Source organism: Trichechus manatus, unplaced genomic scaffold (genome assembly GCF_000243295.1).
Source record: "Trichechus manatus latirostris isolate Lorelei unplaced genomic scaffold, TriManLat1.0 scaffold00176, whole genome shotgun sequence".
Classification (NCBI taxonomy): Eukaryota; Metazoa; Chordata; class Mammalia; order Sirenia; family Trichechidae; genus Trichechus; species Trichechus manatus.
The window spans coordinates 4,333,563-4,352,056 of NW_004444112.1; the positions used below are offsets into that span (position 1 = coordinate 4,333,563).

Below are 18,494 nucleotides of genomic sequence, written 5' to 3' on the forward strand. Positions count from 1 at the left end.
GTGTAAACTTTTTCATGAGTTTTTACAATAGAGATCTCATACAATATTTGTCCCTTTGTGATTGACTTATCTCACTCAGCATAAAGTCCTCCAGTTTCATCCATGTTATGAGATGCTTCACAGATTCATCATTGTTCTTTATCATTGCATAATACTCCATTGTGTGTATGTACCATAGCTTCTTTATCCATCCATCTGTTGATGGGCATCTAGGTTGTTTCCATCTTTTTGCTATTGTGAACAATGCTGCAATGAACATGGGTGTGCATATGGCCATTCGTGTGATGGCTCTTATTTCTCTAGGATATATTCCTAGGAGTGGGATTGCTGAATCATATGGTATTTCCATTTCTAGCTTTCTAAGAAAGCGCTATATCATTTTCCAAAATGGTTGTATCATTATGCATTCCCACCAGCAGTGCACAAGAGTTCTGATCTCCCCGCAGCCCCTCCAATATTTGTTATTTCCAGTGTTTTTGATTTGTGCCAGTAATGCCGGGGTGAGATGGTATCTCATTGTGGTTTTAATTTACATTTCTCTAATGGTTAGTGATCGCGAGCATTTCCTCATGGTTCTGTTGGCCGCTTGAATGTCTTCTTTGGTGAAGTGTCTGTTCATTTCCTTTGCCAATTTTTAAATCGTATTCTTTGTCTTTTTGTTGTAGAGGTGTTGGGTTTTCTTGTAGATTATAGAGATTATACCTTTACCTGACTTGTAATGTCCAAAAATTTTTTGTGGGTTGATATCTGGTTGCTCTGTCCTGTGTTCTAGTCTTGGGTTGTTATCTGATGTTATTGATTTTCTAACCAGAGGACTCCCTTTAGTATTTCTAGTAATTGTTGTTTGGTTTTTGAAAATTCCCTAAACTTCTGTTTATCTGGAAATGCCCTAATTTCGCTATCATATTTGAGAGACAGTTTTCCTGGATATATAATTCTTGGCTAGCAATTTTTTTTTCCTTCAAGGCTTTATATATGTCATCCCATTGCCTTCTTGCCTGCAGGGTTTCTGCTGAGTAGTCTGAGCTTAGTCTTATTAACTTTCTTTTGTAGATAACTTTTCATTTATTCCTAGACACTCTTAAAATTCTCTTTTTATCTTGGTTTTGGCAAGTTTGATTATAATATGTCTTGGTGACTTTCTTTTGGGATCTACCTTACGTGGGGTTCGATGAGCATCTTGGATAGATGTCTTCTCATCTTTCATGATATCAGGGAAGTCTTCTTCGAACAAATCTTCAACAATTCTCTCTGTATTTTCTGTTATCCCCCCTGTTCTGGTACTCCAATCACTCATAGGTTATTCCTCTTGATAGAATCCCACATAAGTCTTAGGGTTTCTTCATTTTTTAAATCCTTTTATCAGGTTTTTCCTCAAATAAGTTGGTGTCAGGTGGTTTATCTTCAATCTCACTAATTCTGAGTTTCATTGCCTCAATTCTGCTCCTATGACTTTCTACTGAGTTGTCTAATTCTGAAATTTTATTGTTAATCTGGATTTCTGATTGCTGTCTCTCTATGGATTCTTGCAGCCTGTTCAATGTCATTATATTCCTCTATTGCACGTTCTGCATTTTGCGTAATTTCCTTCCTGATCTCTTGAAGAGTTCTGTATATTAATCTTTTGTATTCTGCCTCCGGTAATTCCAAGAAATTTTCTTCCTCCAAAACATTTGATTGTTTTGGGAGCTTGCTGAAGGCATCATGGTCTGCCTCTTTATGTGATTTGATATTGACTGTTGTCTCCGAGCCATCAATAAGTTATTATATTTATGTGTTCTTATTGTGTCCTAGCTTCTTGTTTCTGTTTTGATATGCCCAAATAGGCTGCTTGTGTGAGCTAGCCTAGTCACCAGCACCCCTGAAGCTCCAATGACCTGCCACCAGGTGGCCAAACCTGCCGCTAAGTATGTGAGCCCAGGAGTCCACCCATTCCTTCTGCATTGATTCAGCTCAGGTGTACAGGTAGTTGGCCACCAAGTGTGTGGTGCAGGCTCTCACAGTTCTGGACAGGCATGGGTGATGTAGGCATAGGCATCTGACTGCAGCAGGGGGACACAGGCTGAGCAAGGGACGGGGTTGATGGCCATCCCTAAGTGTTCAGGAGGAAACTATGTCCCTGTTCCCTAGAGCACATAAATGGGTGAGGTTTTGCAGCCGGACTATGAGCACCCAATGCTGTTGGCTGTAATGATTGGGGGGCACCTTTTATTCTTGGGCCCATCACAGGTGGCAAGGTGGCATGGGTGGAGCCACCAGTCCTCAGGCCCCTGATGTGGGTAGGTGAAGACCACGCTTAATGGGCAGAGCAGCATTCAATGTCAGAAACCTGCCATTTCACAGCTGAAACAGTTGAAGTTAGACTTCAGGTATATACCCTGTTGTACTGTGGTGATGAGGGCCTATGCTGTTGAAATGGGCCCACACAAGTCTATGCAGGGGGAAAGGCACTCAAATTCTATGGATCCCTTATGCCTGTGCCTAGGCAAAGGAGCTGTGCCTATCCTGAATTCCCGGCTTAAGGGAGCTGGCAGATTATTTTTTCCCATTAATTTGTTCTCTCTCCAAGGCAGGGAGAATGGCTCAGGGCACGCAATGGGTCCTGCTTCCGGCCCAGGCGACTCAGCAATTGCTGAAGCCAGTTCCAGACCCAATGCAGAGCAGGGAGTGGGGAGGTAAATGGGGAGAGGTTTTTCCCTAAGGGGGGTATTTTTCATCCACACGGTAGGCCGGACACAAGTACTTACCTTTCACCAGTCAAGGGCTATTTGTCACTGGTTCTGGATGGCCAAGTAGACTTTCTGCTGCTGGGTGTCTCCCGATGTGGAAAACACCTCCCATGTGCTGCTGCTTGCCTGCCTCACCACGCACCATGGGTAGGTGCTGATCAGGCCTGAAGGGCTCAGGATCTCACCAGGTCAGGTCTGGCAACTCCTCACTGCTTCCAAACTGTCTCTCCTTCCCCTTGCCACTCAGTCCAACTCCTCAACTTTACCTTTGATATTCAGGGCTCCTAGATTGTCATATATAATCGATTCACTTGTTTTTTCAGGTCTTTGTTGTAAGAGGGACCGCCGGAGGCATCTGACTACTCTGCCATCTTGACCCTGCCTCAGTGCATGCACTTTTGAGTAATGTCATTGAAAAGGGCACCAAAAGAATGGATTTGTCATCCACTAGGCAGGAGGCAGAGAAGCCTTGGTGGCGTAGTGGTTAAGAGCTTGGCTGCTAACCAAAAGGTCAGCAGTTCAAATCCACCAATCTTTGGAAACCCTATGGGGCAGTTCTACTCTGTCCTGTAGGGTTGCTGAGTCAGAATCCACTCCACCAGCAATGGGTCTGGTTTTTGTTTTAGGCAGGAGGCGGCAAGTGGTGGCGGACACTAGGAAAACCCAGGACTCTAATTTCAAGTGTGGTCAGTTTGGAATGTCTATGAGATCCAAAAAATCTGGATCACACAGGCAATTCCACATATGAATGAACACTGGGAGAGGGTTCTGGCTTGAAGATATAAATTTGGGAGTTGCTAGCTTACACTCTCATACTGAGTGAAATCATCTAAGGAATGGAGAAAGATGAACGCTTGTCCAGCCCAACATTACGTCGTTGAGGACAAGAAACAAATGAAGTCATGTTATGAGTTCTACCAATTATCCCAGAAGTACATTACATAACGTCTTTTAAGTCACCATTGGATGTCAGGGATTTTATCTTTCTAAATGGTCTTGAATCCTAGGTAGAGAACTAAGGACCCGAGCAGCAGCTGCACAAAGAAATTGAAATCCAGACACATCGACAGAAAAGACAGTGCCTGGATGAATCTCTGGCAGATTCTTTAAATTTTTTTTTTCTTTTCTCTCCTAATCAGAACTTAGATTCTCCTTCAAACTACCGCATTGCTTCCACTTTGAAGATTTTTCTCTGTTCATTCTAATTACACAAAGTAAAGTTCCCATTGTATGCTAATCTAGTGCCTGTTCCCAGACCTTCCTTCTCTCTCCTCAGAGGAGAAAGAAACTTTCAGGACTACAATAAAGGTGATTTTCTTTGGGCTGATACAGATTACACTGCCAAATTCCTCTTGCCCAGCAGACAACCATGTTCAAAGTCATCAGCTGTTAGGCACTGGCTGGCAGGAAGGGAAAGAGAGCCTCTTTTCTGGAAGAAGGTGAAGGGAGAGTTAGGGATCCTGAGTGTCCACCTCCCCTTCATTCTACCCTCCATCTTCCTGGTTTCCCTTCACAAGGGTCCAGTCCAGGTCAAGACAATTGCTCTCCACTCTTCCTAGTTTGCTCTTTATCACTTCCTGGTTGATATTCCTACTACCCTTCCTCTTCTAGCTACAAAGACAGTGACACATGGTTGGAATGATGAGCTAGTTTTGGTCCTCATCAGCTGTTGAAGTCCTAACCCCTGGTACCTCTGAAGAGACCTTGTTTTGAAATTGTGTCTTTGAAGATGTTATCAGTTAACATGATGTCATACTAGAGTAGAGTAGGGTGAGTTCTACTCCAATTTGAGTGATGTCCCTACAAAAGAGATACAGAGAGACAGAAAGAGGAAGGATACCCATGTGAATAGGCACCTACAAGCCAAAGGATGCCTGGAACTACCAGAACCTGGAAGAGACAAGAAAGGATCTTCCCCTAGAAATTCTGGAGAAAGCATGGCCTAGCCAACATGTTGAGTTGGACTTCTAGCCTGCAGAACTGTGAGACAGTAAATTAATGTTAGCATAGCCATAAGATATTTCAGTATGACAATCCGAGGAAAATGATACAACCCCAAGTAAAAAAAAAAAAAAAAAAAAAAAAAAAGACACCAGGGCACATGATAATCAAAATCCTGAAAACCGAAGACAAAGAACAAAAATTGAAAACATGTAGAAAGAAATAATGTATTACCTATAAAGGAACAACAATTCAAATGGTAGCAGATTTCTCATCTGAAATCATGCAGACCAGAAGAAAGGGGGCACATTTTTATACTACCAAAAGAAAAGAACCATCAAACCTAACCCTATACAATGCAAAAATATCCTTCAGGAATGATGGGGAAATAAAGACAATCTCAGATGAAGGAAAACAAAGAACATTTGTCACCAGCGGGCCTACCCTAAGAAGAAAGGATAGAGAAAGATCTCCAAAGAAAAAGGAAACGTTAACAGAAGATGACTTGGGATTTCGGGAATAAAGAACAATGGCTTAGGTAAAAGTAGAGTTAAACAGACTCTCCTCCATATGAGTCTTAAAATATGTTTAACAGTTTATTAAAAAATTATAACATCACTGGATATGTTATAATTTGTAACATGAATATATGTTTACTCAATATAAAGAGTAAATACCAAGACAATTCTATTAAAAGAATGGGGAGTTTAGGGACCAAATGGAAGTAAGATTTCAATACTTCATTCAAATTGCTAAAATGTTGATTCAAGTAAACTGTTAAGTTACATATGTGCATTGTAATACCTAGAAATACCACTAAAAAAAAAAACTATACAGAAAAATATACTCAAAAACATAATTACAGAAAAATCAAAATGGAATTTAAAAAAATGTTCAAGTTAATCTGAGGAAAAAAACATAGGAAATAAACAAAAAAGTCATAAAATGGCAGATTTAAGTCCTAATATATCAATAATCAAGGAACCCCGGTGGCGCAGTGGTTGAATACTTGCCTGCTAACCGAAAGATCAGTGGTTCGAACCCACCAACCTCTCTCATGGGAGAAAGATGTGGGAGTCTGCTTCTGTAAAGATTTACAGCATTGGAAACCCTATGGGGCAGTTCTACTCTGTCCTACAGAGTTGGTATGGGTTGGAATTGACTTGACGGTAGTGGGTTATATATCAATAACTACTTTAAATGTAAATGGTGTAAATTTAACAATTAAAAGATAGATTGGCAAGAATGAATAAAAACCAAACATATGCTGTCAACAAGAAAATTACTTCAAATGTTAATACTATAAGTAGGTTAAAAATGAAAGGTTGGAAAAAGCTAAACCATGCAAACATTGATAAAAAAAATACAAGAGTGGCTATATTAATATCAGATAAAATATATTTCAGAAGGAAGAACATTAACAGGACAAAAAAGGATATTACATAGTGATAAAAGGGTCAATACACCAAGAAGACACAGCAGTCATAAACGTGTATGCATCAAAGAACAGAGCTCTGAGATACATGAAACAAAAACTGAAAGAACTTGAAGGAGGAATAAACAATTCCAAAATTATAACTGGGGGCTTCAACACACCTGTCTCAGGAATTAAAATACTAGACAGGAAATCAGCAACAGAATGGAAAATCTGAGTAACACCATCAACCAACAGGATCTCATAGACATTTATAGAACACCCAACAATAGAAGAATTCACATCCGTATCAAGCACCCATGGAACAAGAGAGATCATATCCTGAGTCACAAAACAAACCTTCAATGAATTTGAAAGTGCTGAAATCACACCACGTATGAACTCGGACCAAATGTGAAACAAACTAGAAATCAGTAACAAAAAGATTTCAGAAAATACTCCAAACACTTGAAAATTAAACAACGTATTTCTAAAAAATCCATGGGTCAGAAAAGATGCCTCAAAAAAAGTCAAGAAATATATATATCTGAATGAAAAATCACGGGATAGATCTAAAACAGTGCTAAGAGGGAAATGAATAACACTAAATGCTTACATTAGAAAAGAAAAATTTCTAGAACAATTTTTCATGAATATAGACAAACTCATTCAAAAAGTTATATGGAAAGGCAAAGGAACTAGGATAGCTAAATCAATTTTTTTAAAAAAAAGATTAAACAAGAGGAATCACTTCACACAATTTTAAGATGTACTGGATAGCTACAGTTATCAACACAGTATGGTACTGGCAGAGGTTTAGACACATTAGATCGATGGAACAGTATACAAAAAACAGAAGTAGACCAACATGAATATGCCTGACTGATTTTTGACAAAGGGGCAAAAGCAATTCAATGGAGACAGGATAGTCTTTTCAACAAATGGTGCTGAAACAACTGAACATCCACAAACCAAAAAAACCTCCATCTAAAACCCACACTGTAATACAAAATTTCAAAGTAGATCAGAGATTTAAATGTAAAACTGTAAACGTTTTAGAAGAAAACACAGGGAGAACATATCTGGGGTCAAGGGCTTAGTGTAGAGTTGTCAGACATGGAGCAAAAAGACTAAGAAGTATACTCACAATAATGAGACTGTAAATCATACAGAATGTCTTCTGCCCACAATGGCAGTGCAAAACTACACGTTTATTTTTTAACCTTTGTGTACGATGTATTCTTTAACGTGATAATCGAACATAGCTTAAAAAAGAAAAAAAAGCTCAAATGAAGGAATTTCAGAATTCCCTGACTACAGACAGCACCAGAGGACCAAATCCGTGGTGATAACTGTGACACCCACACATACTTGCATGTATACATCCTGGTTCACCTGTTAAAACTCCAGTCATTTTACTTTAATGCAAGTCTTCACACAATCTTTGATAAGATGAAAGATACGATTCCTTCTCTGTGTTTTCTGAGTTTATCATGATCTTTTAATTTAGCTACGTGTTTTAATTTGTTTTAGCTGTAATTCAACCCCTAGAAAACTGTCAAGGTACACTTGGAGAAGTTTCTCTACAAAGGATTAAAGAAGCTGAGGAACCCCAGTGAGAGGAAAGAATTAGGACTCACCTGGGAAGGTCACACAGCTCCACTATCATCCACATGCCACAGAAGGAAAAATAAATAAATAAATAAGGATCCAAAAAAAGTATGAATGTTGTGCAATTGCAACTATATGAAGAAACATTTTTTTTTTTAAATCAAAGCGTCAAAAAGTCTTTAAGTGCTGCAATAAGATACAGCCATTTGTATGTGTATCCTTACCTCCTTAAATATAAACTATTTTCATGACTTGAGCCTTCATATTCCTCATAAAGATATATGTACCTCAAGGGTAGGACAATGTTGTAGAACAAAAAAGCCTTTTAAGAAATTGTTTCAGACCTGCCCTCAGCTGATAAACTCCACTGGCACGGGATAGCAGTGAACACATACAGGGGCTGAGGCCCTTTTACCTCAGAAACAATACTATCCTACCCTTAAATAAGGAATCAGTGACAAAATATAATAAGCTTGGCGAGGAACTGTGAAAAAAGCTGTTTCCATTTCTTTTCCTTTTTTTTCTATCCCTCCTCTGCTGAGAGGGCCTTGAACAATACAAGATGGGTCCTGGCCACAAAGAACTCTGGGAGAGAGGAGAGTATTCACTGTGCAATGACCTAGGCCAGGAAAAAATACACCAAATACCTGACTTCATTGTAACTTCAGCTGCAACCCACTGACTAGAACAAAAACAATCCCATTCATCATAGATTAGACATGTTTTTTCCTGGCTATCCTGCATGAATCCTTGCACGTAAGCACCAATTTATGTAACAGCCACCCCTCACTATTGTGTGCAGACTCCTACATGGGTGACACTTGAGGCTTTGCTGTCTGTTGCGAGATTCTTGGCATCGACCTCTGTAAGTAAGTTCCCTAATAAAGCCTTGTCTGATCAACATGGCTTTTACTGCCTATTTTTTCAGAATCTGACCTGGTCCGGTAGGGTACAACATCTGCCTCCTCATTCTTGGTTTAAATATTCCTGAGGTAACAATGCAAAGTAAACTAAGACAGATGTGGCTGAAGATTTTCCTAAGTGAACAATGACTACTTGTTCTCTCTCCTGGATGTATTTTCAGATGTAGAGTCAGACTTTAGGCAGCTCAGTTTCTATTATGACTCTTATATGACAAGTCTAAGTTCTGTGACAGAACACTTCCTCACAGGGATGATACTTGTGAGCTTTTGCTTTGGTATGAATAATCAGATGCCGGGTAAGATGGTTCCTCTGGCCAAAGATTTTCCTCGGTGGTTACATTTAAAGAGTCTGTCCCCAATAGAAGTCCTTGGATGTTGACCGAAGTTTGCTCACTTGTGAAAGGTCTTTCCACATCTGTCACACTGACAGGGCTTCTCCCAGTATGAATTCTTTGGTGTTGTGTGAGGTGTGACTTGCGGTTGAAGGCCTTTCCACATTCAATGCACTCATAGGGCTTGTCCCCAGTGTGAATGCTGTAGTGTCGAATGAAAGCTGGCCGATCACGAAAGGCTTTCCCACACTCCTTGCACTCAAAGGGTTTTTCTCCTGTGTGGCTCCTCTTATGCAAGACAAAAGTGGAGAGATGGGCGAAGGTCTTTCCACACTCACTGCACTCATAGGGCTTCTCCCCAGTGTGAATCCGCTGGTGCTGTGCAAGGTGTGCGCTTTGGGTGAAGGTCTTCCCACACTCTGTACACACATAGGGTTTCTCCTCAGTGTGAATCCGCTGGTGCCGTGCAAGGTGTGACCTGCGGCTAAAGGCCTTCCCACACTCGATGCATTTATTGGACTTCTCCTCTGTGTGAATCCACTGATGCCGTGTAAAGTATGAACTTCGGCTGAAGGTCTTTCCACACTCTGTGCACTTATAGGGCTTCTGCCCAGTGTGACTTCGCTGGTGCTGTGCAAGGTGTGACCTGTGGCTGAAGGCCTTCCCACACTCTGTGCACACATAGGGCTTCTCCCTAGTGTGAAACTGTTGGTGCCGTGTAAGGTGTGACCTGAAGCTGAAGGCCTTCCCACACTCTGTGCACTCATAGGGCTTCTCCCCAGTGTGGATGACGTGGTGCTGAAGGAGGTTTGTGCTCTTGCTAAAAGTTTTCCCACACTCTGTGCACTCATAGGGCTTTGTTCCAGAGTGAATCCGCTCATGTTGAACAAGGAGATGTTTCCTGTTAAACACTTTCCCGCATTCGTTGCATACATAGGGATGTCTCTCTTTGTGAGTCATGGCATCTTTATCTGGTCCATGTGAGTCACCGTCATGGACAGCAACTTGTGGAGAGACTCGCTCCTGCAGAATCCTTGAACATGCACCATCATCTGTCCCAAAACCATCATGTTCAGGGCTCATTTTCCCGGGGAGCTGCTCCTTCTGGGGGTCTACCCCTGGTTGCAAGTGTTGGTCCTGCACTTCTGGTGGCCCCTCCTGATCCTTCTCTCGCCTAAGCTGAGAGTCCCTGGAGGCTCCCGGTGTCAGCTGTGCCTGGACTGAGGCTCCATCAGACAACACTGGCTCAGGTGCAGTTGGCTCTGTGGACTCAAGTTTTGCTTTGTCCCCTGAAAGACATCAAACATACAAAAGGGCCTATTAGTAATGACAACATAAAACAAACAAAACTACCACTTCAGTAAGAACATGAAGATGGAAATAGCGCCTCTGTGCCTGATATGTTTTGACATCTCTGAAACCCAAGTTTGCCAATTCTTTCTTTCATGGTCTTTGCCTCTTTCCCACTTTGGAAGGGAGAACCAGGGGAAGAGGATGAAACAGGGAAGAGCCAGACCAGGGGGTGGGTGGACACAGTGGTTAATGACACTGTGTGTGGTGAGTTTGCTCTCAGCGAGGACATCTCATGGTCAGTAGGCAATTATCATGTACTGACATTTCAAAGATGACACAGATTGGCCAAAAAAACATATGATGAGGGGTCAATCTCCTTAGCAACGAGGAAATGCAAATCAAGACCACATGAGATACCATTTTATGCTTGTGTTGGCTTGAGAAAAATTAAAGAACTTTATAAAATCTAGTATTGGACTGAAAACGTTATCAATGGAACCTCTCATGCTCTCCTGGCGAAGTACCAACTGACATAACACCATAGAACAATGGGAATTGCTTTTTAAATTTGAATATTCGCTTACCCTGTAATGAAGCAATTTTCATCCTAGGTACATTATCAAGAGAAAGCCCTATACGTGGGTGTGAGGGCTCATGTATATGAATGTTCATGGTAGCATTGATTGTCAGAATGAAAAAATGTAAATAATTAAATGCCATGGAGAGTCCATGAATACATTATGATAGAATGATACAAAAGAATATGTTGTTGTTGTTTGCCATCAAATCAATTCTGACTCATAGCAACCCTATAGGACGTAATAAAACTGCCCCATAGGGTTCCTAGACTGTAATCTTTATGGGAGCAGATCACCAGGTCTTTTCTCACTCGGAGCAGCTGGTGGGTTTGAACTGCTAACCTCTAGGTTAGCAGCCAAGTACTTAACCATTGCACCACTAGGGCTCCCAAAAGAATATAGTACACTAAAAAATGATTTGGAAAATAATGGATTCACTACTTAAATAAAATGGACAATTTCCTTGAAAGGTACACATTACTAAAACAGACACATGAAGAAACCAAAAACCTGGATAGCTCTAGATCTAATAAATAAACTGAAAGTCTATATAAAAACATTTGCACAACAGAAGGAATGGGACAATAAACCCATAACCCAGGCAAAGGGTTATCTCTGAGAAAGCCCAGGTACAGGAAGGGAAGAAGCGTATACACACAGCTATATAGGGTACTGAGTAATGTTATTATTCTTGGGTTGTGAGATGTTCAGGATATTGCTTTCAAAAAGGAATAAATGAATAAACGAATTCATTGAAACAATCACAGACCAATGACTGTAATGTATCATAAACCACAGTTCGTGATCTATCTTAAATCTGTACACTCCACCATAAAAAGAAAGGCCACTTGATTGTTGTGGATAAGTTCAGGTCTCTGAGGACAAACATCCCAGCCTCAAATTCCAGCAGCACCCCACACGAGCTCTGTGGACTTTCTCAAGACACTCAAATTCCCTAAGTTTTATTTTCCCTTCTAAACCACAGAGATGAAAATGGACCCTGAAGTATAGAACTGTTGTACGGATAAAGTAAAACAGCCAGTCCACTCCTTGGTAGGCTCCCTAGAAAATGAGTGCTAACAGCCACCAAGAAACCATAAAGAATATTCTTAGCAACCTTTAAAACATCCAAAAACTGAAAATCCGAATGTCAATCAAGAGAGGAATGAAAAACAAAAAATGGTGGTAAATCACACAATGAGATACTTCACAGTATTGAGAATGAACCAACTCCACCTATACGCAAACACAAGAAAAATAATCTCACAGACATAGTTTTGACCCAAAGAAGACAGACATGAGACAGAGGATACCGTGGGGTTCCGTTTATGTCCATACGAAAAGTCAAAACTAATGCATGATAGATTCTAAACTGGGGTTACCTTTGTAGAAGGGGATATTGACTACAAAGGGCCATGAGGAGCCTGCTGAGGTGCTGGAATATTCTGTATATTGATCTACCTATGTGGTGGTTAGGAGCCCTGGTGGTGCAGGGGTTAACGCACTCGGCTACTAACCGAAAGGTCAGCAGTTCAAACCCACCAGCCGCTCCTCTGGAGAAAGATGTGGCAGTCTGCTTCCGTAAAGATTGACAGCCTTGGAAACCCTGTGGGGCAGTTCTACCCTATCCAATAGGGTTGCTATGAATCTGAATTGACTCAAGAGCAGTTGGTTTGCTGTTTTGGTTTATGTGGTGGTTACTTGGGTTTACACATTTGCAAAAATTCGTCAAGCTGATGTCCTCAGATCTGTGCACATTACTGTCTGTAAGTTACACTTCAGTGAAAAAGTGACAGAAAATAAGAGAAAAAAGGAGATATGGAACACGAATGTACACTTCTCTTCCAAGAATGAGACTCCTCCTTTAGGAAGCCTGGTTGTACAGGGAAGGATAGACAACACCAGTGTAGCGCCATTAAAGAGCCATGAGCATTTTTTATTTGTGTGATTTTCATCAAGTGTGTTATTGATTGAATTAGGTTCCCCAAAAATATGTGTTGTAAATCCTAACCTCTATTCCTGCGGTTATAATCCCATCTGGGAATGGGTTCTTTGTTATGTTAATGTGGCAGGATTAGTGTACGGTGTATATTGGGTCAATCTCTTTTGAGATATAAAGGAGATGAAACAAGCTAGTGAGAAAAGCAGAGATGGGAGAAGATAGATGCCAAGACACATGAAGATTGTCCAGGAACAGAAGCTCAGAATAGACAAGGACTTATCCTCCAGCACCAACAGAGAGAGAAAGCCTAGAACTGGTGCCCTGAATTCGTACTTTTAGCCTCCTAAACTGTGAAAAAATAAATTTGTTTGTTAAAGCCACCCACTTGTATTTCTGTTATAGAAGCACTACATAACTAAGACAGTAAAGAATTGAGCATATTTTTATTTTAAGTAGAGAAAGGATGACGTTACAGAAGAGATGAAAAATAAGCGAAGAAGGGAGTTCTCTGAAAAGGTGTGATTAGACTCTGGTATAAGAGCTGCCCGTGCCCAGAGGCAAGACCTCTGTTGGAGAGGTAAGAAGAGAAGTAACAGATGAGAGAGATTTAGATGTGTGTATACGGGTTGAGGATCAAGCAATACAAAGGGGTAGACTTTATTTTTAATACGAAAATATGTTGATACATTAGTGGTCACATACTGAGACATTAGTGGCTGGGGTGTGGTAAATGTTTGGAACAAGGGCTGAGTGGCTCGGGGAGCTGCTGCAGGAGACAGAGGTAACAGGAGACACAGAGTAGATGTGGAGAGGCCAGTTAGCAGTCTATCGGCATCACTCAGACAAAAGATGATGAGAGCTTGGAGTAAGTGTGGGGACAAATCTGAGGGCACTATTGGAGGTGGTGGATTCAGGAGACGTGCATGATGTAACATGGACAGAATCTGGGAATGGCTAGATGTAGAAACTGATGCAGAAGGAGGTACTGAGGTGTTGTTGAAATTGTATCCAGCCTTCCTTACCTGCCTGGACAGAGGAAGCATTTACTAAAATGTGGGCGGTGAGAGAAAGTGGGCAATGTCGTGGGTATCTTGTTAGGCGTGTTGAGTTTGAGGTGCCACTGAGGCAGTCACATGGAGATATAGGACTGAGGAGGGGGTAAAGGTTTGGAACAGACTCTGAGGTGCTGAAGAGGGGCTGGACAGACATTGGAGAAGGTGGAAAAAGTGAAAGGCAGAGGACAGTTGGAGAAAATAATTGGGAAAGGAAGAAAGGTCCTTTTTCCTCACAGTTGAGGAGAAAATGTGAGATATTTATAATTATTATGGCTAAAATCATGACATGAATGATACTGATATCTGATCTCTGCTGAGCCACATACTGTGGGTCAGGCATTGTGCTAAATAGTTTCATGCACTATCTGACTACACCCTCAAACAACCCAATGACATAGAAACTATTATGACTATCAGTTCAGAGTAGACTGAGTGCAGACGACTCAGCAGATGTTCACCAAAGTATTTCCTCCTCTCCTCAGGCACACAGCTCAACTCCACTGCCCAGTCCCATGTGCCCAAGTATGGCCCAGTGCCTCGTCCTTGTCAGTGGAATGAGAGTGGAACAGATATGTATAGAAATGGGTTGGACATCTCTCCAAACTTTCTTGTTAACCCTGTGCCAGCTGAAGGACACCAGGGCAACATTAAAAGCCACCTGCCAGCCTGAGTCAAGCACAACTAGATGGTGCCCAGCTACCACCACTGACTGCTCTGACAAGGATCACAAGATAGGGTCCCAGACAGAGCTGGAGAGAAATGTAGAACAAAATCCTAACACACACACACACACACACTCACAAAAAAAAAAAAAAAAAAGACCAGACTTACTGGTCTGACAGAGATTGAAGAAACCCCAAGAGTATGGCCCCTGGGTACCCTTTTCCCTCAGTAATGAGGTCACTCCTAAGGTTCACCCTTCAGCCAAAGATTAGACATGCCCGTAAAACAAAAAGAGACTAAGTGGGCACACCAGCCCAGGGGCAAGAAACGAGAAGGCAGGAGAGGACAGGAAAGCTGGTAATAGGGAACCAAAGGTCAAGAAAGGGAGAGTGTTGACATGCCATGGGGTTGGCAACCAATGTCAGAAAATAATATGTGTACTAATCGTTTAATGAGAAGCTAGTTTGTTCTGTAAATCTTCATCTAAAGTACAATTAAAAAAAAAAAGCCACCTGTTGACACTATGAAGTACTTGGGTCTCTGAAGAAGGAAACCAAAGACTCAGAGAAGAAAGTAGTCTACAAGACTAACAGCTTACACGAACCACAGCCTCATCTACCCTGGGATGAAAAGAACTAGACGGTGCCCAGCTACCACTCTACCAACTGTTCTGTTTAGGGCCACAATAGATGGATCCTGATAGAACAGGAGAAAAATGTGGAACAGACCTCAAATTCTTAAAAAATCTAGACTTCCTTGACTGGTTAAGACTGAGGACTCCCTAAGACGACTGCCCTAAGATACTCTTTAAACCTTAAACCAAAACCAACTCCGGATGTCACTTTTTAGCTGAGCAACAGACTGGCTCACAAAATAAAGAATATTACCCGTGAGTACTGTGCTCCTTTAAAAAATCATCTATATGAGACCAAACGGTCAACTATTACTTTAAAACAAAGCTGAGAAGGTAAGGCGGCAAGGAAACCAGATTAATGGAAACAGAACAACCAGAATGAAAACGAGAATGTTCACTCACTGTGAAGAAGGTAACCAACATCACTGAACAATTTTGTAGAAATTGTTGAATGTGAACCTAAACTGCTGTGTAAACCTTCATTGAAAACACAATACAGGTACATGGGGCCCGAAGCTGCGGCTCCTCCTGTGGTGGCAGCCGCCTAACAGTCTGGCTGCAGTGGTGGCAGATTGGGAAGGCACGCAGTGAGGAAGGAAGGGAAAGGAGCTGGCAGCTGGATGGCAAGTGTACACAGCAGCTCTCAGAGACTGGGCAGTGACCACACAGGACTGGTGGCAGCGGAGCCAAAATTTTCATGCAGTCGCTTGGCGAGGCGGTGGCACAGGTCCTACAGGTGACCGTTCTGTGCATCTGTATCCTGTATATAATATGGTGTTCGCACAACATCCAAATCACACAATGCCCTATTTCACAGAACATATTACGAACGTTAAGCAATGCATACCTGTAAGATATTACTTAAAAAAGAAAAAAACTACTTGGGTGTCCAGATAATTGTGTGGTACAAAGTCTCCCTTCTTCGTGTAAGAGAAAGTTTTCATATGTGGAACCACTGAGATTCTGAAGATGCTCTGTTATAGCAGCTAGCTTTAACTGAGCCTAACTGATACACCAAGGCACAAGATTACGCACCTTCCTCCAGGCCAAAAAGCTGGTGAAAGCCAGTTTTTAATCCCAATAAGTTGGCACTGGACTCATAGCAACCCTACACAACAGAGTAGAGCTGCCCATAGGGTTTCCAAGGCTATCATCTTTACAGAAGCAGACGCCACATCTTTTTTCCACGGAGTGGCTGGTGAGTTCGAAGTGCCAACCTTATGAGCTGGAATCGACTCTACGGCAAGGGGTTTGTTATCCCCTTACTGTTAAGCGGATAATCCCACACTGTTAAGTTGGTGCTCAGAGCCTGACATTACCTAATATACCACACTCCTCCAGATGAGCAGTAAAGAGTGTGATGAGGGTGGAAGGACAGAGGAAGCTAAGGTCAAAAGGTTACATGGCTCTCCGTCCCCAGAGAGGTAAAGACAAGAACGTTCCCAAGGGGATCCAGAATCAGTGGTCTCTTCAAGCTCTGCAGGGTACAGGGCCCCCACTTGCCCACATCTTATCACTCACCTGGACAGGTGCTTTGGGAAAGGTCTTTCTTCATGGCCCATAGCTCCTGCCCAAGCTTCAGATCATAGGTCAGCTCTGGTTTTAGAACAGGATACCCTGTTCATAGAAAAGGAAAAGAACACAGGGATTTGGGAAGAGAAGAAACAAAAAGAAACCTCTCAATCTAGTCTGGGACATCAAGATGGGGATGCGAGTGTGGAATGAAGCTATTTCCATCCAAGCACTCAAAATACTGACATGTGACCTGGAAGTCAAGGGTACAAACCCCATCCTTGGTGCCCAAGGACTGTAGACAGTAGTGCTGCTCTCTAGGCAGCACGTTATTTCCTCTGACCTCCACCTAAATAATCAAACACTGTTCAGACGAAGCCATGGGACCCAGGGAAATGACTGCATCCTTCCAGAAAGTGTTTTCTAATTAATCTAAGTCAGTGGGTCTCAATCTGCCTATGCATCAGAACCCCCTGGGGCTGTCTGGTTCCCATTCACCAACCAACTGAAGCCATATCTCTGAGGGGGAGGCCTGAAAATCAGTAGATTTTAAAACTCCTCGGTGACTTTGACACCCAGGGAGAGTGAGAAACACTGGTCTCCTCAGTTTGAAAACCACATCCTGATTATCAGTAGTCTGAGGGGGGCAGGTGACCTAACTGGCCACTCTGTGAAGTGAAAACCTTCATTCCAGGAAGGCTAAATAAGGGGACCTGCCACTGCTATTGTCCTGAAGCATCCTGCGACTACTAGAACCTGCTTGAGGGTCTACATCAAGGAGAGGAAGCAAAGAAACAAAAGAACTGGGTTGTCATCCACCAACCTGAGAGCCAGCCCCATCCCTGGGCTTCTCATTAGGTACTTGGTGAGCTTGGGGATTTTATTAATCTTCCCACAGCAGTGAGGTGAACACCATCATCCTCTCCACATAACAGTCTTTGACCTGAGGCCAGGGGGCTCTTATCAATTCACCAAGAGTCACAAGTCTTATGAGCAGAGGCAGGACTTGAATGCAGGTCCCTCTGCTCCAGGGACCAATGGAGTAACCCTGACACCCCTCCTTCATCAAAGTGAATCCACAGGAACGAGGCTGGGACACATTTCCAGTAATTTCTGCTGTTAAATTCATTACGACCATAAGTAACAATGCACAAGTACCAGAAGAGAGACTAGATAACTGGGAGCTCCTAAAAATCAAACACTTATGCTCATTAAAAAACTTCACCAAAAGAGTAAAAAGACAACCTACAGACTGGGAAAAAATTTTTGGCTGCAACAAATCCGATTAGTGTCTGATCTCTAAAATCTACAAGATACTGTAAAACCTCAACAACAAAAAGACATATAACCCAATTAGAAAATGGGCAAAGGATATGAACAGGCACTTCGCCAAAGAAGACATTCAAGTGGCTAACAGACACATGAAGAAACGCTCACTATCATTAGCCATTAGAGAAATGCAAATCAAAACTACAGTGAGATACCATCTCACGCCAACAAGGCTGGCACTAATCCAAAAAACAAAAATAATAAATGCTGGAGAGATTGTGGAGAGACTGGAACACTTATACACTGTTGGTGGGAATGTAAAATGGTACAACCACTCTGGAAATCGATTTGGCGCCTCCTTAAAAAGCGAGAAATAGAAATACCATACAATCCAGCAATCCAGCTCCTTGGAATATATCCTAGAGAAATAAGAGCTGTCACACAAATAGATATATGCACAACCATGTTCACTGCAGCACTGTTCATGATAGCAAAAAGATGGAAACAACCTAGGTGCCCATCAATGGACGAATGAATAAATAAATTATGGTATATTCACACAATGGAATACTACGCAACGATAAAGAACAACGATGAA

At 41.9% G+C, this 18,494-nt stretch overlaps 1 protein-coding gene and 1 pseudogene across 2 annotated transcripts in view; one reads left to right on the top strand and one right to left on the bottom strand.

Moving 5' to 3' along the window:
* Positions 1-18,494, top strand: part of LOC101350500 (zinc finger protein 772) — a 287,781-nt gene that overhangs the window by 109,247 nt on the left and 160,040 nt on the right. The gene's annotated exons all lie outside the window — the stretch shown is intronic.
* The window catches only part of LOC101356915 (zinc finger protein 721-like), a 55,025-nt pseudogene that overhangs the window by 32,309 nt on the left and 4,222 nt on the right, over positions 1-18,494 (bottom strand). Inside the window, exons 2-3 of the transcript XR_002825698.1 lie at positions 16,637-16,732; positions 9,047-10,239 (exon numbers count right to left, since the gene is read on the bottom strand). The product of XR_002825698.1 is annotated as a zinc finger protein 721-like (transcript). The remainder of the gene's footprint in view (positions 1-9,046; positions 10,240-16,636; positions 16,733-18,494) is intronic.